The sequence below is a fragment of the Lycorma delicatula genome, chromosome 3 (genome assembly GCF_047948215.1).
Source record: "Lycorma delicatula isolate Av1 chromosome 3, ASM4794821v1, whole genome shotgun sequence".
NCBI classification, from domain to species: domain Eukaryota; kingdom Metazoa; phylum Arthropoda; class Insecta; order Hemiptera; family Fulgoridae; genus Lycorma; species Lycorma delicatula.
Window position 1 is genome coordinate 172,036,139 of NC_134457.1, and position 26,697 is coordinate 172,062,835.

The following is a 26,697-nucleotide window of genomic DNA, read 5'->3' on the forward strand; positions in this document are numbered from 1 at the left end:
GACATATGGTTAATTGAACCCCAACTACCAAAGAAAACCGATGTCTAAGATCTAGTACTCAAATCCGAATAAAAGCTGCTATTTTTACTATGATTTGGATATAAAAACCCTTGACTTTCAAATCAGCTGATTTACAATTACGAGTGTTACCACTAGACCAACCCGGTATTTAAATTGAGGATCGTTACGTTAGATTTTATTCATATATACCGTAATGGATACTGACCGTATTGTTTACGAATACTTTTATTGTAATAAAATATTTATTTATTTGCTGATGACAAGTAAATTCAGTATGCAGTAATTCCTGATAGTAGAAAGCAATTTTAATTATATAATATTATTAATATTTTAATATTTAGAAGATAATACTGAAACTAAAAAAATTAATTAAAAATTATACGGGAAAAACCAACTTTTGTGTTATATTAAAAAAAGAGTATTAAAATACCACGCTGTTAAATGTTAGTTTCAGCGAATTCATTAGATGTGTTTATTTAGGTACTCTTGAAGACATAAAAACCGTATTTAATTATTTAAAATTGTCGTTTTGGCTGTAGTTATAAAATAATCTACATAAGGTGAAAGACAAGACAATATATTCATAAGGTGAAAGAAAATATATTCATGTTTAATTATATTTGGATCATGTATATGCTTAACCTTGCTATCTAAAACGTCTTTCACATTAGTGTTCACCAACAAATTTATTTTTAGTAATCTTTTACAATTTTATAATCTTTTACCTACATGAACAGTGGATTAAATTTCACAAGGGTATAAATAGTACTAAGCTTGTCGGCTACTTAATTCTTTTATTTAAATAAATTAAGCGTGCCGTTCCAATCCTCTCAGGAAATATAAGTAGCACTTACTTTTAAAACTTTTAAAGAGAATAAATAATGTTATCATTAGTTTCTTACGCGGCTTAGACTATGGTTTTTTTGGCCGTTAGTTCTTTGCCATTTCACTTTTGATTCAGAAACTCACATGTCAAAATAGATACTTGTGATTTAAAAATTTTATAGTCTTTTCGACAATCCGTCATAACAATAAATATTAGAACCGTACAATTTTTTCTCCAAACCTCTAACTTTCACTATCATGAACTTATAAAGAAAACACATCTTACGCCAACCGCTCTGTACCTTGCTCTTAGGAGCTTTAATTTCAATCTGATCGCTGTCAAGATGCCACCGATGCGAATGCCAGAAGTGACATTCACAATAGTGTACATCGCCTAACATGGACACCAACCCTAAATTGATACCATTTATCAGTCTCAAATGAAACCATACCGAATGAGCTGCACGATCTACCCGAGAGGAAAATGAGCTCAACGCATTACACCAACGAGAACTAGATACACATGAAATCACAGTAATAAAACACTAATAAAAAAAGACAAAGTAATAAATCAAAAGACATAAAACCTACAATCAGAAGACACTAATGAGAAAAAAAAGAACAATCAAAGCATTCAAAGACAACAATAACGCAACTAAACACGAAATAGTAAACAACAAAACACAAACACAATAGCAAAACTAACTAAACCCTAACAAGAAAACAATGGCAGTCGGTGAAGCAGCGGCTGACATGCATAAGTGGTGTCTAATCCTCTACGGCTTGCTGAAGACGAGGTGAAAGTAGTTGTTATGGCTGGGAGAGACAGACTAATTCCAATGCATTTTAGAGTGAAAAACAAGAAAACAAGTAGCCAAACATAGTAATAAAACTACAATGAAATAACAAAACTATAAAAATATCCAGACAAGATAACCTATAAAAAATATCAAACACACAATATAGTAAACAACAAAACACAATAGCAAAAGCAACTAAACCCTAACAAGAAGACAAGTAGCCAAACGAGTGATAAAAACTACAACAAAATAACAAAACTATAAAAGTATTCACACAAGAGAACAACACCCATAAAAACATCAAAACTAGGAAAATCGCGAAGCAAGAAGCAACAGAGACAACACAAAGAACAGAAAAAACACGAGCAGTACGATAACACACTTAAAAACAAAAACATAGAAACCTGACGAAATAAAAAATATGAACATAATTTTGAACAGAAAATAGACGTAAAAGAACTTCCAACTGCCCGTACAATCGCCTAGATGTACGTATCAATGTTGTGTAACAAGATGGATACCCGCACGCCTATATGCGGGACATTCATCTGACCTACAGTTATGAGACGCAGGCTTCCCAACACGGGAACAATTAACACAATTAGCAGGACTACCTGCTTTCCTAATTGTACAGTCCTTTACATAATGTATCTCCTTCCTGCAATAGGAAAACAGCTTCTTGCTCTTACATGCGTTGGCCACATATCCTAATTTGAAGCATCGGAAGCACCGACTCACTCTAATATAATCCTTAATCTTGCAAGACCCATAACCCACAAATAACCTACCTTTCCTAAGAAAAAAGCACGTAACTGTCACATTTAACTATGTAATACACATTACTGCTGTCCCTGTTCCCTGCACGAAAAACTACTTGAAAAAATAAAATCATCGTCTGAATATTTTATATTCTGAATCCGAACTGCGAACTGCATCCACAAACCCTTGTGCTTCCAAATCTCGCAGGACGCCATATACAATCATACGGAGTCTCAGGACCTTAGTGGCCACCGTCTTTATTGAATATTCATTAATCATCTCATTGCCTCCGATATTTCGCTCAGTCTCATCATCCGCCACAATCCTGACACCTTTCGGATTTTCCTTCAAACTGAGAATGCTCAAGGCTTCCTTCCTGGCCTCTAATTTCCTTATTACTTCTCCTTTAAAGACGAAGTAGTAACACCTCGCGGTTTAACAAATCAATAGTATTTTAGCTTTAGACTTTACATCAGAGGCAGGATCTTCACAGGTGGTGATGAAGAAGACACTCACTCGTTCACCATCCCTGCTCTGAAACCCTCGACATATCCCTGAAGTCGGTCGATGTAAGCCTAGAAATTTTGGTTAATAGATAAGTGCTACACTTAGATCTTGCTAACTATTTGTATAGTGCAGAATTTGATTGACTCTTTTAATTTTCATCATCATATACTTAGATAATGAAAATAGATATACTTAGATGATGATGATGAATTTAGGTGCTAAATTTGGAAAATTACATATTTATGTTTACTATGTTGTGAAATAAATGAATGTTTTTACAGAGTTAATAGTACTCGTACTTATGATATATTTTTATAGAGGATGATAATACATTGAGTTGACTTGAAAGGTTTCACACTTATGTTATGATAATATTTTATAATACAGGAGTGTTTTATTTATAGAAGCGTTGATGTTTGTTTCATGTATTTGTTCATATTCGATATCACGTCACTTTTATTCGTCTATTTGTATGAATTCTTTGTGGTGATTTGAAATTACTGGTCCTATTTCATGTAGGCGTATTATAACAATACTGATGCTTTTAAAATACCTCGCATTATAAAATTAAATTTCTTCAAGTCATTTTTTATTTTAGCAAGAAATCCGACATTCATTACTTTGTTGGTTTTATTTGCATTTTATTGTGTTTATTTGCTTGTTTTTGTTAGAACGAGTAATATAACTAAGTGTGAATTCGTATACCAACTATTAAAATTTGTAATTGTTACAGCCTGCTAAGGTAGTTCCTAAGTTTATGTTCTGAGTTTTATGTATTTCTTCTTTTTTTTTAAATTTAGTATCTCGTTTACTTAAGCTTTTTTCTAAATCGATATAATTATAAAGTTTCGATGCAGTCAGGTGCATTTCGGTAATTTATTTTAATATCAAAAAGATGATACAATAATTTACGATTGGAAGATATATAATACAAATATACATATATATATATATATATATATATATATATATATTACACACCCTTATTCTATGGTACAAGCTTGTGCCTTCATGTACGTAATCGTAGTAGTGGTAATAATGTATTCTATAATTATATGGTTGTAATAAAACTTTATTTATTGCTATATTAATGACGTAGATTGGCTGCACTGACGGTTGATTCTGGATTGTAAGTTATAAAATGATCATGTAGAGTCTACTAATTACTTTTTAAGTCAGAACTTCAGCCGACACAACATATTGTATAACAAACAACGGGACACAAACAAGCCCGCCATCGCTATAAGCCTTTGCATTAAACCAAGTTGTGTAGCTAACCGCCCACGCAATGCAACTTATGTTAGGACAAGTGAACATTTACTATAATAAATTATTATGTCGGCATTGGCTGTCTTACGTTCAACATTCAACCACCTGTAACATTGAATTGAATTGAAAGTTCTTTATGTTATTTAGTACAGTCGATATAGGCTATTATACGGTCTAGTGAATGATATTGCGAAACATAGCGGTGTAAAGGAGGTCTACAATATCCGTTGAGAGAATAATTTACACAAAATCAAATTTATAAATCTGTAATTTATTTTTTGTTTTTGAGTTGACCGATATGACGAAGTTTGACAACACTTTATTATTATTATTAAAAATTCTAAACAACTTGTTTTCAAATTAATAAAACTTGTTCTTCCAAACGATTTTCGAAAGGATTTTTTTTCTTCTCCAGTTTGTAGTATTTTTAACTGCTTAAAAAGGTTAGGAAACACCTACTAAGTAATCGAATAACACATTCGATTTACGTTATATTTCTTAGTTATTCTACATGGAAAAACGATATGAAATATAATTTCTTTCTCAAAAAATATTTTGATAAATTTATTTGTTATATTTTTCCTTTTATTCCTATAACTATGATGAAATTTTTACTGATTGCATTTGAATTTCAACATATTTATGAGTAAAATAAATGTTTTAGCTTATTAAATATTGTCGTGGAGAATTAGTAGCATCGGGTTTTAATCCGGGAGCTTCGGGTTTGAGTCCCTTTCAAGCATATCATTTTTCACACATTACTAAACTGATTGTCATCCATTATAGTAACTGTTAATCGACGTCTGCTTGCAGCTGTTATTTAAATAAATACATAAAATATAAAAAGCCACTGATTCTGCTAACTTTAATTAGGATTCCATTCCTTGATTTTAAATGTTTAATAAAAGTAACATAGTCATTTATCTTAAAGAGGACTGGTTTTGCCTAATTAGTCTACACAAAAGTGGTTTTTTATTTGTTTGTTTTTTTATTAAGAGATGAAAAAATTGTTACTTATCGGCAACATTTTTTTTTAATTTAAGAATTTTTATACAAAATGTATTACGGTTTTTTAAAAAAGATATTTACAGAAGTTGTAGTAAAAAGTATATTATTTGTTTATAAAAACTTTGTTTATGGAGCTTTATGCCAAAAATGAGAAACAAAACTTAAGGTTCGTTTTTTTTGTAGTTGCAACAAAACGTTTTTCTAGTACTTAGTCAGAAGATACTTTAGAAATTTTTTTTTATTCCTAATTTGGTTTAAACAGATTACTTTATTCTTTTTATTTTAAATTTTATCTTTATTTTTTCTTGTTTTTGAGTATCTGATTGAGTATTAATAGAAACTATATAACTAGTAAACGTATGGCACGTAAAACTTTCTCAAAGTTTTATGTTAATTTTTTTTTTCGTGAAAGAAAATAATAAAAAATTATGCCATAAATTTTAACATAATTTTACAATGTAATTTCTAAAAAATAATAAACCCCAAAATATTTCAACGGTTTTAAATAAACACTTTAAGAAAGGTTTTAACTGAACGTCACTTATGAGATACTTTCGTAAGTAACTAACTATTCATTAATATATATTTTAAAATATCATTTAACAAAATTTCTGAAAATTTAGTATGTTTTTATTTTCACAATTATTTGTTTTTATACCAACTGTTGTGAAGTCTTCATAATGTTTATTTATACTTCAACTCAAACAGTTTTTAAACTGCGCTATTGTATTAAAAAATTAAAAGAATTTATATATATATATATATATAAAATACCGATACGCACGCGCACACACACACACATACACACACACACACACACACACACACATAATATTTAAATACATTATTCGTTAAAGTCTTTGTAACCTTAGAAAACAGATCCAAGTAAACACATACATAATCAAATAAATTTACCAATTACAAATTCAAAAATACCCATACATAAATTGTTACCAGAGAAAAATCATCCAAATAGTATTATCGTTTAAAGTAGTTTTAGAACACGATTAGATCTTACTCCAATTATGGTCGTGTTTGATGTCAAATCATTAAATACATTTAAGTCCATTTAAATCTGAATCAAACTTTCTCCGACAAATATTGTCGTTTATATTTTACTGTGTGCGGAAAATATAGTACACGAGTACGGTTCACAGATCCTAATTTGGTGAGCCAACCTAGGGCTAGTGGTGAACGCGTCTTCCTAAATCAGCTGATTTGGAAGTCGAGAGTTCCAGCGTTCAAGTCCTAGTAAATGCAGTTACTTTTATACGGATTTGAATACTAGATGGTGGATACCAGTGTTCTTTGGTGGTTGGGTTTCAATTAACCACACATCTCAGGAATGGTCGAACTGAGACTGTACAAGACTAAACTTCATTTACACTCATACATATCATCCTCATTCATCCTCTGAAGTAATGCCTGAACGGTAATTCCTGGAGACTGAACAGGAAAAAGAAAGAAAGTTTGGTGAGGCAGGTTCTCATGCGTATATAGCCCGTTTTACTGTACCATCCATTACAAGGGGTAATGTGTGATCGTTCATAGAAAGATTATTTACCGATAATTATCATTTAATTTTTAGTTCAGTTTAAAACTATATTTAGATTAATCATCCGTTAATTATAACATATTAATTTTTATTTTACTAACCTTAATCTTATTTAAGATAAAACAAGGTAATTTTTAGTTATCTTGCGGGATGTAACAATTTTTGCAGGAAATAACCATATTTCCTTAAGGCTTTATAATGCAGCTAGATCTTTAATGACGTAGATTATTTCTCATAAAAAATATTTTTATTATTTTTTCTACTTTGTAAGAGTAACCTATTACGTTAATTGAAGCCTACAAAAATTATCCTTTGTTAATTCATGATCAGTTATCAGTAAAGGAGAGGTATGAATGTATTAGCCGTATTCCTGACATTATAATGAACTATGACCCATTATTATATAGATATATTTATATTTTTTTTAACCAGTGACCCCTTAATTTATTTCTTATTCTTTGTATCGACGAATCAAAGCAATTTATTTTAAAAGAACCTTCCCCCGAGCCATTTCGCGGCTAATATTCCATTTATCCTGCTGTATCAGTTATTTGTATGACTTTAGTCTGCAAATACATAAGGTGTATAATTATTTATACATATATATCAATGAATGCTGATATTTATCAGCTGAATATTTTATTTATTTGATACGCCTCTAATTCTAACCCGAGACAAATCAAGCCTAATCTGATTTATTTCAACTGGTTTCTCTTTTTATGTCTTTCGTAAATTATAAAGCAGATTTACTCATTATATAGGTCATTCTGTTAAATTATTCCCGAGATACTTGTTTAAAATTAATCATTTGTAACAAAAAATAGTTTGTATATTTAAATTTTACAATTCCAAAACGTTTGAATGTTTATAACAGGTTATTCATTGCAACGATATGTATGTTTAATTATATTTTAATTTTTTTTTGAAAACAACTTCAGGGTAATATTATTTCGATAAAACGAAATCGTTTAATTTTATTTTGAATAAATCTGCGGAAAAAACTTCTTTTTGTCGTTATGAAAGAACAGGTATCAACAGTAATGATCATTAAATCGGCGAAAATTCGTAGCTATTGATAAGATACCATGCTTACCGGAATTCGAATCTAGGACCTCCATACGAAATGCGTCTCGACATTTCGTACGAAGGTCCCGGGTTTAAAAACCGGTCAGGCATGGCAAATTTTCATACGTTACCAAACTCTACCGGACTAATAATCATTGCTGTTGATGCCTGCTCTTTCATAAAGAAAAAATATTATTTGAAAAAAAAAATGGATTGGTTATCTATCGAAAATAGTAATAATAAAGCTCTTTCTCATGCTCTAAAGTATTGTATTGAGCATTGTAAACTGTTCTGTTTGGTTTGATACAGCTATTTTTATATCGCTTTTTTTAATTAGAAATTAAGCCGTTGTATACTATAAAACAATATATCCAATATATTACATTGTATTATCCAATATATTAACAATAACAATATATTATTAACAATATATCCAATATATGATTGTATATTACATTATGAGTGTAAGAAGCAGTTGGTTAAGGACATCAAAAACATTCATGCACAACCAATCAAAATTCATTAAAAGGTACCAATATCAAGATTTATATGTATTTTAAATTATTTATTTAAAACTATTTATACATAAAAAATATTCATAAGTTAATATCAAAATAACTATTTTCTTATAAAACATTTGTAGCAGAAAACCAAGGTTCGGAAGAAGAAAAATTTCCTAATAAGCGGGAAGTTTTAAGATAGCCTACATCAGTTAGAAGTTCTTAGTTCGTAACGTTTATTAGTCACGATTACTTTCTTTTTTCCTTTGCATTCAGTTACCAGAGCTTTGACACATACAGCGTTTAATTTCATGTTTCTTGTGTTTGTATCATTCTGAGTTATGTTTATAACAACAAACACCTTCACTTTAATTGTTTTTTACGATAAAATGGGGTTCAATTCCTGTTGGCAGTTTACGTTAGCAAACTTTGTAATATGAAGTCGTGCAAAATGATTGTATCTAATACAGTCTTGAACTTGTCCACAATCATTGCATCACGCCCTGTATCTCCACACCTGTTACAGCAAAATAAGATCGCGTGCGGTTAACCGTGAATCGCATTTTAAAAACTTTTAACCACTCCCTTTATTCGTATATTTTTTTCTCTAACATTTTCACACATATATATATTTTTTTCAAATAATTTCCTCTTACTGTATTCCTTTAAATGCAAAATATTTCATTTAACATGATATTTGAGTTCGTTTTCAACTTCTTACTCTTAAATAACAATCTTAAATTAAGAATAACAATCATAAATTTATAATAGTTGGAAAAACGTTTATAGGTAACAAGATGAAACGACTTAACCATGAATTTTTATAGCAACCATTAATTCACCTTGAAATTTCCATTCCGATTCTGAAAATTTTGTATTGATGGATGAACAAATCTACAATCCTTGCCAAAATTCAGTTAAACTCAAATTAGTGGTGAGTTTTACAAATATAAATAACTGAGTTCTAAAAAGTGGAAAAAAGATATTGCAGTTTTAATGGTGATAAAATGATCCTAGTAATTTAATTTACTGAAATTGGGTAGGCAATTATATACAACAATTTACGGATCGAGCAATTTCACAGTACCACTAATTTGTCCACATAACGTGAGATTTACCATTAAAAAAGTTTAAAAATATTTTTTTCTATAACATTTTTATTGTAACTTTTATTTTTGTAAGTTATGAAGAAAAATTAAGTTTATTTTTGCAGCTTAAGAAGCTTTTTTCCCTTATGAGCATTAATCATACATCAAAGACGAAGTTTGAGGTAATCGGCAATTCTAAAACTTACAAGTAGTTCATAATATATGAGTTCATTTAAAGAAAATAAAGATAAAAATAAATTAAAAAAAATCTACAATCCTTGTCAAAATTCAGTTAAACTCAAATCAGTGGTGAGTTTTACAAATATAGATAACTGAGTTCTAAAAAGTGGAAAAAAGTTATTGCAATTTCTAGAGGTGATAAAATGATTGTGGAAAAGTTCAAGAGTGTATTAAGTGCAATCATTTTGGAAGACTTCATATTACAAAGTTTGCTAATGTAAACTGCCAGCAGGACTTGAACCCCAATTTTATCCTAGTAAACGTTCTGAACAAATCGAGCTTAATTGTTCTAGTTCAGAAATTGCAAGATTGCTTCAGATCAAATAGAAAAGGATTTTTAACTAAAATTCTTGTATTTGCAGCTCATTAATACACAATGACGGTTATTTATGAAACTAGAGAATTTAAAGTCAAAATAGAATTTTTAAATAATGTAGTTATAACTGATTTTCAATATGTAAGTGGAAAATTTGGTTTTCATGCTAAATTATTATTTTAAGTTGATTTTCAGGTTCTACTGGTGTTTTAAATAATAGTTAAATACAATTCTTTTACCTTTCTAAGTAAAGAATAGATAATATTACCATGTTAACTATTCTATAAATAGAATATTCTATAATAGAATATTCTATAAATTATAAAAATAATTTCATCAAATTATTTTTTTCGGGATTTACATGCTTGATAAATAATTGTACTTTAAACAGTCAGAATATAATTTCTTTGTTTAAGAAATTATAGCAAGATGGCGTAATGTAAAAAAAAAATTCAAATTAAATTTAATAGTAGTTTGCAAAATCATAAATTTACTGAAATTGGGTAGGCTATTACATATAACAATTTACGGATCGAGAACCTTCACGGTATCACTAATTTGACCCCGTAACGTGATATTTACCATTAAAAATGTTTAAAAATATTTTTTTCTTTAAAATGTTTATTATAATAACTTTTATTTTTGTATGTTATGAAGAAAAATTAAGTTTATTTTTGCAGCTTAAGAAGCTATTTACTGGTATGTTTTTTATATGGTTACTATAACGACTTATAAGTTACTATAACGAAACGGTTGTAGATAACTTCATATGAGACATCGGTAAGTCCTGAAAAGTTATGACCATTCTCAAAAGTAACAAGTATATCATGCAAGGATTATTTGAAAAAGTGAGGATTGGAACGATTTTCCTTCCTTTCTTTATTATTATTATTTTATTTTTGTATACGAATACATATCATAAAAGAACAGTACGTTGCCGTTTTCATCTCCTAAAAATAAAGCTGATATTAAGCCACTAATTTTGAAATCTTAACTTTGTTCTCTGTAGGAATTTATTGTACATCAAACATCATTACCTTCAGAGAAAGCAACTTTGATCATTGCTTTTTATTCATAAAATGCATTACACTTTCACAGAGATGAGAATGGTTGAGAAAATAACAGGGCATTATTTATTCAATCCACTCGGTAGGACAGCGCAGAAACTACATAAATAAATTAAAGAATAATAGGAGCAAGAAAAGAAATAAATCATGAACATTCTCCTCTCTAAAAATATTCGAGTGGTGTGCTACTACATCCACACACAACACATGCGGCGTTCGTATATATACATACTCACCAAACACACCCACATATAACAGGCTCAACTACCAACTTGATTATTTTTGTAAATAACAATAAAATTGTAATTGGGTACAGCTAAGTAACCTCTGAGTTATTTTCATGTTAATACTTTTTTCTCTATAATAGGCTTAATTAAATTTAAAACAATAAATATACATGATATGTAATTTAAAATTACAGTATTTTCTACGAAAGAGTTCAGGATGTAAAAGAGGAAGTATAATAGAACAACATATTTTAATGTTTAAAGTATATAACAAAACATAAATTTATGGACCTTATTCGCCTACGCATAAAGATAAAACGAATTTGTAAATGTTTTTACGGCAATTAGCGCATGTAAAGAGAATAACAAATTCTGTTTCACTCACGGTCATATAAATAAGAACTCGGTACAATTCTACCTACATTACGATTCTAAAGGTTCGTGGGATGTAAACATGTGGGACGATAAACGGATAAGATTAAATTAGATAAATTTTTAATTTATTCACCAAAATTTAATTAAAATAAATAATATAATACTATTCATTTTTAACCACAATTTCAATGGTAAAAATAAAAAATATCCTTATAAGATTTATCATCTGGAAAAGTTTTAATAAATCGTAACGATTGGATACATTTATATATATGTAATCACAAAAATGATTATTCATTAACAGGCAAATCTTTTAGAATAGAAATATTGCAGGTTTCTTGTCAAATAGTTAATAAAAAAGTGGTTAATAAAATGTTATTATTAATGAATATGTAAACGAGTAACAATAAAATAATGTAGTAGAATATATGTACGTATCCTAATAAAATAATATTACAAATATATATATAGGAGATCATTATACAAGATAATTCTAAGAAGGCAACGAAAGAGATTAAAATAAATATTGATAGTAATTTGCAAAAAAATTATAATAACTTTAAAAAGCAGAGAGGTATTTTATTGCAACAATTTAAAACACACGGCTCTAAGGATTACGACTCGTAAATCTGAAAAGACAATTTGATGTTACCTTATCAACCTCTTGCTAGACAGTATAAACACAAATATCTAATCAATATTTTGAGAAAAGAATAATAAGAAGGTAATGTTAGCGATCTGAATATTCTGCTAAATACCGCAATAAAATATTTATTTTTAAAAGCGACTGTACTTTTATTTTTAACCTTTCACTCGCTAAAAACAAAATATATCCTTTTATAGTAGTCCAGTAATAGAATAAAAAGAATATTTACAAATTATATTTACAAGTGTACTTTTAAATTTGCAATCTATATTTTTACAAGTATGTTTACATTTCTTACTTTATTATAAGTTTTTTTTATACCTTTTTCTCTGTAATATAGAAATAAGTTTTGTAATATTATAATCTACATCTCAACATTATTCTAATTATTTTATTAACAAATTAAAAAGAATGATAAAAGAGGTGCTAGTAACGATAATTAAATTAAAAATAATAAGAAATCTTCGTTTAACGTATGTAAATTACGTGTACTCAATGTGCCTTCCAAATAACTACTATTTTGTTCTTATTTTATTTATTTAGAATTTTTACAATTTAAAAAATATTTTTTTCTTCTTTTTCAATTCACCCGACTGGGGATACGTTGGATTTTTTATGTTCTTTGCCTTTCTTTCAGCCCAGTATTGTTTCATTCTTTCCGATCTTACTTTTTTTCTGCTTCGGAAAATTGGATTGATTAGGTTTTGGTTTGAGAGCTTGTTTACTTGTCGTTGGTGATTGTTTTGGCGGTTTTTTCCAGAAGCATGCTTTCTGTGATGGAGTGCTATTAGATCTGTTTCTGTTTGGTTGAAGCAATGTGGTTTGGTTTTTTGTTTTGGAAATAAAAAATGATTGGTTTGGTTAGTCTGACCTCATTCTGAAAATTTTGTAGGTCTATTCTTCTTTTTCTCATTGTGTCTAACAATTTTTCTATTTTGGTACAAGATTTCATTTTTTATGTGGATTAGTTTGTTATTTGGAATTTGGGGCTTAGGATTTGTTTAAAGATTTTCCTTTCTCTGATCTCCATTCTTTCGTTAAGGTCGTAGTTTGTGATGGATATTGTCTTCGATGCATACAGGGCTTCCGGTATGATCACCATTTGTGTTGTATTTTTGCATTTCAGAACAGAGATTTTTTGTTGTAGGTTTTTTTAGTGAATTGATAGACTAATTATGTATATGTATTATTTTCTAAAAAAAATGGGATAAAAGATCATCTGTCCTGTAGCAATGAAATCAGCTAGTTCGCTTTGACTACGATACGATATAAAAAAAACCAGGCAACATCAACCTTGCCACTTCCCTTCGCCTCAGTCAGTGATGCATTCTTATTCATCTTTTTCTTCTTCATTTTTTTCTTTTTAATCTTATGCATTCTTTTGCTTCTCTTGAAGCAAATGCAAGAGAAATGATAGTAATAAAAATTATCACTGTTTCTCATAATGTACTTTCGAATATCATCAGGAGATGACACACACATTAACACAAGTTACATAATGAAAGTATCTTCTTTTTCCATTTTTTGGATTAACATCCATCGATTGACGCTTGATTTCTTTTATTTTTCTCTCAGTACAAAACATGTCTTTTGAGGCCTCAAATCTTTACGAAATAAGCTATCATTTGAAATATTAAACGTAGCATTTCCATTTATAGCAATTTTGAAAAATTCACTTTCCATGTGACTCTAACTGTTGCTGACGAATGGAGATCTTTCCATCATGTCCATGGTCATATATGCAAGCAAATCAATAATTCTTTTTTAGATACAAACAAAAGAAAATAAAAGTGTCTCATGATCCAGATATAACAATATTTAAATTTTTTTAAAGACAAAGAACTGAAAATATGGAACTGTAAAAAATAATGAAAAGGTTATTAGAAATAATAAATACCATAAAAATTAGTTGAAACTGAAGAATAATTGGTTTTATTTCAAATAAAATGAAGAATCAGGTTTTCTAAGCATTTGAAGTTTGTTTTTACTTTCCCAGCGAATAAAGTAAGAATAGCTGTATAACTTTCCCGGGAAACCTATCTAGAATAGCCATAGGAACATGACAAAAATGGCATGTGTTTTTTTGCCATTCTTTACGTTTTAGGGAAAATTAGTTCATCTAGACCGAAAAAACATATGTATGTACGTATTATGTGTGTAGCACTACTTTTGGCCTTACATTGAGCAAACCGATTTTCTTCAGATTTGACTCAAATATTTTTATGTTTCAGGCATTGATCATATTAGCTTTTTTAAAATTCGTTAAAGGAGTGGGGGATACTGCAAATAAACCATTTTCGAATTTTTTCAAAGGTATTTTTGGGGAACGCGTTATTAAAACAATTTGTTATCTACAATTCATATATAAATAATCCAAATATTTTTTTTTTTTAAATCATTTCTCACTTCTTAAAATTGAAATATATGTATTTTCATTCTTTTGCTCTCTCTCCATTCGGTTTAAATACTTTTCATACTTTTTTTGAAAATTTATACTTCATATATAGAGCTATCAAGAAATAACTACAATTTGTTTAAATTATAGACCCCGGAACTAAAATGCAAAAAACCTTTTCTTTTTCTTATTTTAGCCTCTATTTAAGGGGGTGTTAAATTTAGAGAAATCTTCACCTAAGTAAATTTATTGAGCCTAACCTATGTATGGGTATTTTAGAAATTTTTTTATTAAAATTTATTCCCCACCTCTAAAATATGTAATATTCTGTTATTTTTTTCTTTTTGATCTAAACCTTTTGATTCTTTCTATTCTAAATCGTTTTTATTTTTAAAAACTTGTATTTTGTACTTTTCTTAATCAGCTTAAGTCTGTTACAATTAAAGTAGTTTTGTTACCACATTATATTGCAAACCTAAAATAGAATGATTTTTTTCATTTCTTTCATAAAAGTTATCTTTTATTTTTTTAATATTTTTAAACAATTCTCTTTTAATTTTTTTGTAGTGATCACTTTTTTATAAATTAATTTTTCCTAAATTTTCTCCACAGAGTTAGAAAGCTACTAAAATAATTTTTTTTTTCGAAATTTGAGAATTTTGATGCTTAAATCCTATTTTGGTATCATACTTGACCGGTGTAGATGGAAAACTCATGATTAGCTTTTTTTTTTATCAGAATATATGCCTAACAGTTTTTTTTTCGAAATTCTATTCATTATATTTATTTTTTTTTAAACTGGATTTTAAATTGAACTAAATAGTGGTAATTGATAATTATTTTTTAATAATATATCGTTTTTTTGTAATATACATCTTTCTATGTGCAAAGCAGTAAAAAAAAAAATATAATATATTATACCTGAACAGCGGTAGAGCTTAGTATATACATGTCTATAGAATATGCAAATAAGTTTTAATTTAACGCATATATAAACTGTTGCAGTGCACGTTAATGGAACTTGGCGGTGTCTTACCTGTACTTGAAAATGTAGTTTACGTATCTTAGAATCGTGAGCTTCCTTCCTAAGACTATGTTTAACTATGTTTAGACTACAGTTCAGTGGGTAATATCACCGTCTGTATTGCTTTATTCAATTTCAGTACGAATTCATAATTTAAAATAGCATTAACATGGTAATGATTATTAGTGTGGAAAATAATGAATATTTAATGTGCTGTAATGATTATAGAATCGTGAATAAATTTTACTTAGCATATTATTATTATTATTAATATTTACTTATAAAGTATCAGGTAAGTAGTATTTTTTAAATTATATTTTTTTCAATTTTTTGTTTTCAATGTGGTTTTATATACATTGCATATGCAAAGAGCTTCTTATACACCAGTTTTCAAACAATTTTCCATATTTATGTTTATTATTTTCATGAAAAAATATTAAGGAATTCGTAAGACATCGTCACTAAGGTATTTAAAAAATTTGTATATAGATTTATTGCAAACAGATTGAAATATGATAACGTTGTAACTTCGTAAGGCCACATCCATTATTGTAAATTAGAATTAAAAATATTTTATTAAGTTTGTTTATTTAGTAGTTGTACACAAAATATTTTTAGAATAACATGTGTATTTGCTTTTCTCCAAACAATCTGTTATCAGAATCTTTACAGAGCCTATTATCGATTGTATCCATTTAAGTTTACACCTAGAACCAGAAACTAAATTGTTTGTTTTCTCCAACCAGCTTTCCAGCTATAGCTGGATCTGGGTGTTTGTGTTTAGACAAATACAATTATTGATACCGGCTTTCCAGGCCTGACGTAACTGAAACATAAATGTAAATGTATCGGTAAATATTTAGTCTGGAACAGACTCAGATCGACCATTCTTGAGGCGTGTGGTTAATTGAAATCCAACACCAAAGAACACCGGTATCCACAGTCTAGCATCCAAATCGATATAAAAGCATTGCCTTTTCAAGAACTCAATTGCCTTAGAACTCTCGACTTCGAAAATCAGCTGATTTTGTGTTGATGAGTTTAACCACTAAATTAACCCGGCGGATTTTTTGAACTAACGTAAGATGATAGCGTCTAATGGAATTTTGTGAAGTAAAATTAAACAAATTACATTTTAAAATCCTACTGGTTCCACAATAGATTTCTCCTAATGTTTCTTTAATTTTTTCCAAAATGTCATTTTTATGCTATGTTTTATTCTTTTACAGATTCATATTGTAATGCTTGCAACTTATATAGATGAAAAAAAAGAGTAAAAGCCAAATATTTCTAAAAAGACGTTTTCCCATTAAAATTCTATCGATTCTTGGCAAAAGCAGACAGGACATTTTTTTTTTCCAAAAGTTGACTTACCTTCATTTTTAACTTTTTCTATCTATATTCTATGAATTGGCACATAAAGATACGAATTTTGTGAACATTTGTTATAGTTTTCATCAGTAAATATAAGATATGTCATTGAAAATATCATACATTCATGTCAAAGTAAGATATGTCAGACATATCTTGTTTTACCTTACTAATAAATTTTATTACATCAAAAAAGATATGTTAAACATACCTTATTTTGTCATTCATATTATTTCTTAAATCTTATGGCAAAGTAAAATAAGCCTTAAATCTTATATTTCAGGGATATTATAACCATATTTTTACAACAGTTTATTAAAATGTAATTTTTTTTGTAATTTGAAAAATAACCTAGTTTTGTAACCTTTATTTTTTATGAGGCAATAAAATAAAACAAATACATAATATGAAATTTTCGTCAGTTTAAAATAATAATCAATATTTATAATGATGATGTAAAACAAAGTAATATAAATTTTAATTAAAACAAATTATTGGTGGTAAACAATTTTTTTTTAAATTAATATAATGAAGTCACCTGCACGGAATAATCTGAAGGCAAACATCTCTTGTAGGTTATTTGTTTTATTGTTGTTGCAAGTTAACCAATTGTTGCTAGTATTCTTTTGTTATTATTGTAATTATGAAGGAGACAAAATCTGCACGACCGCTGAGGTTCTCAAGAACAGAAAAAATAAATTTTTTTCCGATTTCTGACAGATTTACAGACAGCAACTTAAGTACAGAGATCAGTACAGAAATATTTTAATAATGATAATATTAGTGCATTATTTTCTGTTAGTGAAGTAAATAATTTAGACAGTTATATAACTGGATATGCAGACAAACATTCAGATGAGCTAGTTGATATTGCTAAGTCTTTAATTCAAGAAAATTATTTTATTAAACCTGATATTCATTTCAGCGACTGTCTGCCACAGAATGAATTACCTTTTTGGTGATTTATGTTCTACAAATAATTATAATGAAGATTCTATTTCGTCTAAGAATAATGTAATTACATAACGCACACATAAGAAAATAAGATAATAATTAGCAAATTACATTATTGGTTTAAAAAACTAAAAACGATTTTTTTGAGTTTACTTTTTTCATACCTGTGTGCCAAAGACTGTCAAAATAGTTTTGACAGTTATTATTTTAAAATAGTAAGAAAATTTATATTGATAAGCTTTTACATTCGATGTAGAATTTATATTGATAATATGTAACTATAGTTTTATTTTGTTTTTTTTTTTTTTTTTGTTTTTTTGTAGCTAAGTGGAAAAGTAGAGTGTATCCAAATTAACTGTGAAAGGGTATACACAAATATTTGTTTCTAAAACAACATTTTATAAATGAGATATTTAGAAACAACGCTAAAACATTTTCATTCGGCACTTTTTAATTTATTAACTTTTGGAGTAAAGTCTTTACATTTCTTTATATCGAATTGTATTTGTTAGTTTCTTAATATGGAATTGCTATAAGCTATTATAACTGCTACTGCTCTCGACTGCTTTAACCTGTTATTAATTGTTGACAACGGCCTTCTTACATCTTAACCCGTTATCCTAATCTTTGATTTATCATCTAAGTATAGGAAATATTTTTACTGAATTTTTAATTGTTCATTTAAAAACATAAGGAAACAAAATATTTTTAATGAGAATTATCAAAATGTTTAATTTTATGTTGTAATACAATTTTAATATTTCTTTTTTCCATTTCAACTTTTAATACTGACTTACAAACAACTTCTACAACACAAATACAGGTTTGTAATTTATTTTTTCCAGTTTCAGAAAAATTATTTCTGAAAGAATGAAAATATTAAATCCCAAAGATCAAAGTTATACAATAACTTTGAGATTTATTGATTAATAGTTAATGAGATTTATTTGATTGAGCCTATTCAGTGGTATATAATAAATTTTAAAACTGTTATAAAAATCACTAGAAATAATAAAATCCCTTTTGAAATTGTTTTTGATGATAAGTTTTTATGTTGAATGAAGAAAATTTTAATTAACTTTGAATTTGCAATAATTAATTTATAAAAGATTTATATACCAGTTAATTAACATTTGAATAACATCAACGATCCTTATATTATATCTACTACGAGTATATCAAATAACTAAATTTAACTCGACTAAAAATTTTAGTTCATAATTTTTGCAAATGCTGATGTTATAATATAAGTAATAAGATCAATATTTTTTTTTTATTGTTTCAAAATTTTTTTACAATCGGTTACATTACATAAACCGATTACGTAAACTGGATCACATCCCAAATCATATAAAAAGGAGTCCTCTGCGAAACTCCTCAAAAATTACACTCTAACATAATAAAAAATTTATGCTTTTTAATGCAGTTTAATGTGTGTTCTATCCATTTAACAAAAATATTGTACGTCAAAAATAAAAAAACATAATGTTTAACCCCAGTATATTAGTTTGTATCCCATATTTCTGAAAAACTATTGCAGAAACGGTTCTGGGACCTATTTTATTTTATTTTTCATGTCAAAAGCCAACAGAAATCACCAGTCTTTTGGATTCTTAATTAAAGTACTAAAAATTTCAGCACGACCTCATTTCATCAAGGTAGTTGAAATCCGATCGAAATATTTCACTAGCCGTAACTCGTAAACAAGGGATTTTAGGACATATCTTTATATAAACTTTTTCCATTATTTTCACGAGTAGAATAAGTTGTAAAAATCCCAGGAGAACTTTGTGATACTATATTAGATTATATTCTAGTATTAAAAATTAAATACTAATAATGGTAGTTTTGAAGAACTGCTCTGTCAGTAGTATAGTAGAAAAAAAAATAATATCAAGAATCAAAAAAGTAGCAAATTGATGATATACTTAGAAAAATATAAACCAAGAAAAAAAATTAAAAAACAAGAGAAAAGAGAAACAGATAGGAAGGGAATAAAGGATTGATTAATGTGTAACACTCAGCGAGTGTAATTACACAATATAACTAAGGTCCAGAACGTATAGCCGCTTAAGCTTCTAACGTCCTCACTGTTGTGTAAAAGGTTTACGGTCAAGTGGTGAACGTAATCATTTAGCCGAAGTTCAAACATGAAATTGAAACATTGCATTTCTTCCTTGATGTACCGTTCACCCAAATATTCGTGGAATATTCAAATTTCACCCAAATATTCAGTTTCCCTGCTTTTAGCAAACCATGGCGCTTCAGCTATCATGTTGCTAGTTTTTTTCTGAAACCGCTATATGATTTCAACATTTGACTTGCTTCCTGTGGTCCAAAGTTGAACCCCATATGTCAATATCGGTTTCAAAACTGCTGAGTGTAAGACAAAGCTTATTAGACAAAGATAACTCAGACCTCCTGCTAAGTAACCATTAGATTTCCTAGAACTTCATGTTAAGTTAGTTTTATCTTCTCCCTCATATGAATCTTCAACGTCAAACGACGATCCTGGTAAAGCCTCAGGTACGTTACACTTTCAGTATGCGCGATTAAAATGCCATCATGGTGGATCCGTGGGCAATCTCCTCTTCTCGTTGCGAATATCACATGGTCGATGTAGCCCGATTAACCCTTATCTTCTATTTATTTAATCACTTGTCGATTAGATTTAATTGTAAATTAGTTGAGGTCACAATTGGATGTGACGGTTCACATATTAAAATAAAATTCATTACTTAATTAAAATAGGACCCTCCAAATAGTTCAGTCAATAGTATTATAATTTATTATACAAATATAATATGTATATTACAATACTGCTGTTTCTGTATCACCTTTAGACGAAAAAAAGTCAGTTTAACATGTGCATATATGTTAACATAAAAAGTCAGAAAAGAGACTGTGAATTTATCGATAATTCTTGTGGGCGGCTATTCAATTTCTTTGAAACACAGTTTCTTTTTTTTCGTTGGTTAAATACCAGAGTAAACTAGGGCGGGAAAGAAATCTCGGAACGGCTATACAAGCCTTACTGCCTTAAATGGTAAACGCCACAGTTTTTAACTTGAATTGTTTTTAATTTGATGTTACTCAGCTAGTAGGTATATAATAAAACACCCGTTATGATATTTTCAAGGTCTTTGGAGAAATTTTATAAAATATATTTCATTTTTATCTAATTTAGTAGATAGTTTTAATCCTATTATGTAAATTAATTTAAATTTGAAATTACTTTTTTGTTTAAATAAATTTTATTGAAAAAAAAATTAAATCTATATAATTTTATTCATGTTCAGGTTTTTTTTTTTTGCTTTAAAATATAACTTGCATTCCTTACAACTAGATAACGGATACAGCTACATTTTTACTATAAAAAACTGAGTACGTCTGTTATAAAGAATTTATGATCTCATGTTTTATTTTAGTTATTTGCTATTATCATTATTACTTTATTTTTTTTACTAATGAATTAATACTAATTTATCTGTCATTTTTTTATATCCTTGTTTTTCTGCATATCCTCAATCAGTTTTAATCGATTCTTTCCAACATTCGCTTATTTTTAGCGAAGTTATCTGCTCCTGAACAAAAAAGTTAAAATAAACTAAACTAAAATAAAATAGTTAAAATTAACAGTGTTCAAAGTAAACCGCAAAAAATTTATTAAACATTATAAATAATTTACTTGTATATGAACTTGTATTCTACAGAATCATAATATATTTGTCACTTAAATGATTTTCAAACACAGAATATTAATTTTTATCATTACTAGAAATAAAGACCGAAGATATATAGAAAATTAGGAAGTTAACACACGTAAATGTAGTAGACCATCTACTTTCGTATAATTTCTTCTTTGTTTCTTTTTAATTACTGAATTTAGTACTTTTTTAAGTATAAAATGAATATACTTTGTGTTGAGTATCTGTGCAGTTAAATACCTTGTCTTGTGTATTAAGTACAGAATGATTATTAAATGAACTCTGCATTGTACAACGGTACAATATATATATATATATATATATATATATATATATATATATATATATATATATTGATACAGTCGGCGGGATTTTCAACTTTTTTTATTCATTATAAATGAACACAAAATCTCACCGTATCATAGTGCAAATAAGAAATTTCTTACAGTGCTAGCAGAAAAACTGAGACGAGTTGGCCTTGATCTATTATTGTAAGTGAAGCTCAGGTTTCTGTGTCCAGAAAAAACAAGAATCGTTTGCGAATCGAAAAAAATGATGTAATTGTAGTTTATTTTATTTTACAATCGTAAACCTGACGTCATCTCTCACATATGTAGTGTTGTGTTAAGTATTTATTTATTTTCTTGTGTTTTTTTTATTTTCATAATAATGTTTGCCGTAATTAATGTTTATCAGAATTATAATGCTTTTTTCGATCTTATAATTTTTTTTTTAAGTTCTGATGATAAGTTATTGACAAAATACTGTATACACTCGTTTTCCACGTTATCATTTTTTCCGGAATAACGGTTCCAAAAAAACCTGCCTGCGCGGTGTACATGGAATTTAAGTTTTTACATTGATAATGATGAACATTAAGGTGATTATGGAAACATTATCATTACAGTAATATATGTTAATCAATCTATATGCAATTTTAATATTAATTTGTTTGTTTGGCTACGATCCTAAATTCAGTGAAATGAAGTGATTTAGATAAAACAAAAGCTTGCCACTAGTAATTACCAGTATTGGCTTAAACTGTACTAATTAAGATAAATACCTACAATAATTTTTATATTTTTAATTTAATATTTGTAGTATAGACTGACTTCCTGACACTATGCATATAACAAATACTGTTATACGTTCAGTCTTTTATGGTGGTTTTGTTGCTATAATACAAAAAGAAAACAGTCTTTTATTTTTACTTTATTCAATTTTCCAAACCTAGATGAGCATCTATGAACTTTTTCTGTTTTTTTTATATAGTAGTATCATTAGATTGGTCCGAGTCTTTTGATGCAATATGCCCTTCCTGGTTGCTTATGAATTCAGAAGTTGCAATATATATATTTGTAATATATAATATTCAATGAACCCTAAATAGGGCACAATCTTTAAGTACTTTAAGTACCTTAGTATTTAAGTTCGGTTTAATTGGAGATCATGAGTATATTCCCTTCTTAATCGGCTGCATTTAGAAAAAAATACCTGAGAATCCAAGAGTCGTAAAAGAATATCTCTTATATAAAAAATAATAACACAACCAATTAGTAAGTGTATCAGCAAAAATTTGTACTGGGGATTAATGCTGATGTATTAACGCTATTTTTTCTATTTTATCTGTGATATTTACAGGCTAAAGATGCTTGATAATAATATATTTCCAAAATATCTATTAAAAATTATACAAATGAAAACAAATAAACTTTTATGGCGATGTCTGTGTTATGGGATACGATATGTGATATAATACAGCCAAAGGTAGTCCATACCTAAACTAAATAATATTATTCTGATTGAAAAATCAGTGATTTATAGAAGAAATTATAGTAGAGGGTAAATTCTGTTACTGAGTATAATGCTTTTAAAAAAAGTTTTTAAATTTTATAATATTTTACAATATGTGAAAAATATCGTGGTCGAAGCGAGAAGAAGCTCTACACTGACGCCTAGGAAGGTTATGCTGTGGGTTTTGTGAGGTTGGAAGGGCACTCACTATTCATTACGAGTGGCCTCCGCCAAGTAGAACGAAAGACTTGTTCTGTAGACAGTTAGCGTATGCACCTAGCAATTTAAAAGAAACAGCCTAAACTTATCAACAGAAAGGGTGTCGTATACCACGATGCAACACCAGACAGCGTACATCTTTAACCACCGGTCAGAAATTGAGAGAAATTAACAGGGAGGTTTTACTGTATGAACTGTATAGCTCCACTGTGTCAGCCCTTGTACCGTCAGACTATCATTTGTTTCGGACTCTGCAGAACTCCCTGAGTGGCGGTAAGTTAGTTTCAAGAAGTCTGTGAAAACCACAAGTCTCAATTTTTTTGACGAGAAATCAGAGTTTTTATAGCGACGGGATTATGGTGTTGCCAGAAAAAATGGCAAAAGATTACTGAAAAAATTATCCATATGTGGTCTCATAATGTTATTTTCCAATAACAATAAATGTACTCTCAATTTTGACTTCCAAAGCTTAATAATTTAAAAAAAGCCTGATATTTGTATCTTTTAATTGAGAAGAAAAAATCATGCTTGTAGATATACGATAAAATTTGGTAAATTCATTTAAAAATTAAAAAAAACAAATAATAATAATTGTAACAAGAGATAATTGTATAAAACAAAACTTTTAACTAAAATCATTATTATTTTTATTTATTTCTATATAGATGAAGTGAGATCTAACTTTATGATCGGTGTTTCTTTGCTTTGTATATGATTTCCAGTATAAAGAGCAGTAGCACTTTATCATTTGCAAAGGCTTAATTTAGCTGAGTTACGAGGCCGAGCTATTGCAACGCAGTTGGAGTGCAACGAATGTAGTTATGGCATATTTACTGGTAGGCAAATTCATAAAGTAGGGTTGCAATTAGCTAAGCCTTGCTGATATATCTTTTTCTTATTCTTCTTCAATTTCTGTCTTTCTCTTTCTGTCTCATTTCCTCTTTCTTTAATACTAGGCTAATACAAGTAATACTACTACTGCCGTTGCTGCGTAATAGTAACGTTGGTTGTACTACAACAAGCATTTATTTTTCTTCAAACTACTTCTACACCTTAACTCCTTATTTTTTCCACTGATTTATCTATACTGATTTACCTAGAGTTTTATTTATGCTTGAGTAACCTCCTGGTCTGGACAAATATGAGAATATTGTATACTTATATGTATATATTTACTAGTATATAGTCTGTAGTCTTCATATGACATGATACTTTTCATTCAATTTTAATTTATTTATTTTCCTGTTTAATATAGATTATTTTCTGTAAACCGTAACTTAAAATTTCATGTATCTTAATATATATATTACATATCTGCTAATGAATTAGCATTATGAAGAATTAATGCAGTTTTAACCAGTTTTTTTCTATTTTTCGAATCTAATATTTTTTTTTTTAAATCTAACCAAATGCAGTCACCTTTTCTTGGTTAGCATGACCACTGTTTTGCTAAATTTCAAAACTGTTTTCTAGAAAAAAAAAGATGAATTTTTCAAAATGATAATTAATTTCAAAGCTAACGTTCTAAAAATGTCTATAAAATCAGAATGTGATGACTATTGGTTTGCGAGATTTCAGTAATTAAAAAAAAAGAATATCTGCTATAAGGTATTAAAAAATTATTTTAATAAAAATTATTTTGTTTTGTTTATCATATAAATGTTAAACTTAAATGGAGTAATAAATGTTGTACAAAGAAAGTTTTCATAATGTTATATGAAATTTTTACTTCCTTGTACGAAGTAAAGGAAGTATTGTGATCGCGAAAATTTTCGGTTTTCCCATTTCAACGGAAATATCCAATTTGATCATCCCTGAATCCATTTTGACTAGTTTCGGCGTGACTTCTGTACATACGTAAGTATGTATCTCGCGTAACTCAAAAACGATTAGCCTTAGAAATTTTTGGTTTAGGACTGTTGTAACATCTAGTTGTGCACCTTCCCTTTTGATTGCAATCGACTGAACCGAAAGTATCCAAAAAAGTCCAAAATCCAAACAAAATTTGGATTTTTAACATTTTATTAACTGCAGTAATAAGCCTTTATTGAGAACTTTTCAACTATTTGTCATAAGTGGTACGTATTTTCATTGGTTCCAGAGTTATAGTCAAATAAAATTTGAATTAATGAAATATTTGGATCTTACAAGGGAAGGTACATCGGTTCAACAATCCTTCATCTCCTTTTTTAAACTTTTTTTTTAAATTAAGTATATTATTTTATTAACAATTATTAACCTGTGATTATAAATATTTTTTTCCAATAAACAATTATTCAATAATAACAAAAAAAAAAAAAATATGAAAAACAAATCAGAAGTTGTTAGTGAAATAAAATTTTATGTACTTATAAAAATGTGTTTATAATTTTAATAGTCATTATTACATATGTGTATAGACAATAACGTTGGTGAACCATCTGATTTTTTTTTTTTTTTTTTTTTTTATCTTCAGTCATTTGACTGGTTTGATGCAGCTCTCCAAGATTCCCTATCTAGTGCTAGTCGTTTCATTTCAGTATACCCTCTACATCCTACATCCCCAACAATTTGTTTTACATACTCCAAACGTGGCCTGCCTACACAATTTTTCCCTTCTACCTGTCCTTCCAATATTAAAGCGACTATTCCAGGATGCCTTAGTATGTGGCCTATAAGTCTGTCTCTTCTTTTAACTATATTTTTCCAAATGCTTCTTTCTTCATCTATTTGCCGCAATACCTCTTCATTTGTCACTTTATCCACCCATCTGATTTTTAACATTCTCCTATAGCACCACATTTCAAAAGCTTCTAATCTTTTCTTCTCAGATACTCCGATTGTCCAAGTTTCACTTCCATATAAAGCGACACTCCAAACATACACTTTCAAAAATCTTTTCCTGACATTTAAATTAATTTTTGATGTAAACAAATTATATTTCTTACTGAAGGCTCGTTTAGCTTGTGCTATTCGGCATTTTATA

At 28.3% G+C, this 26,697-nt stretch overlaps 1 protein-coding gene across 1 annotated transcript in view; it reads left to right on the forward strand.

The window, feature by feature from the left end:
- Positions 1 to 26,697, forward strand: part of Nox (NADPH oxidase) — a 705,004-nt gene that overhangs the window by 415,589 nt on the left and 262,718 nt on the right. The gene's annotated exons all lie outside the window — the stretch shown is intronic.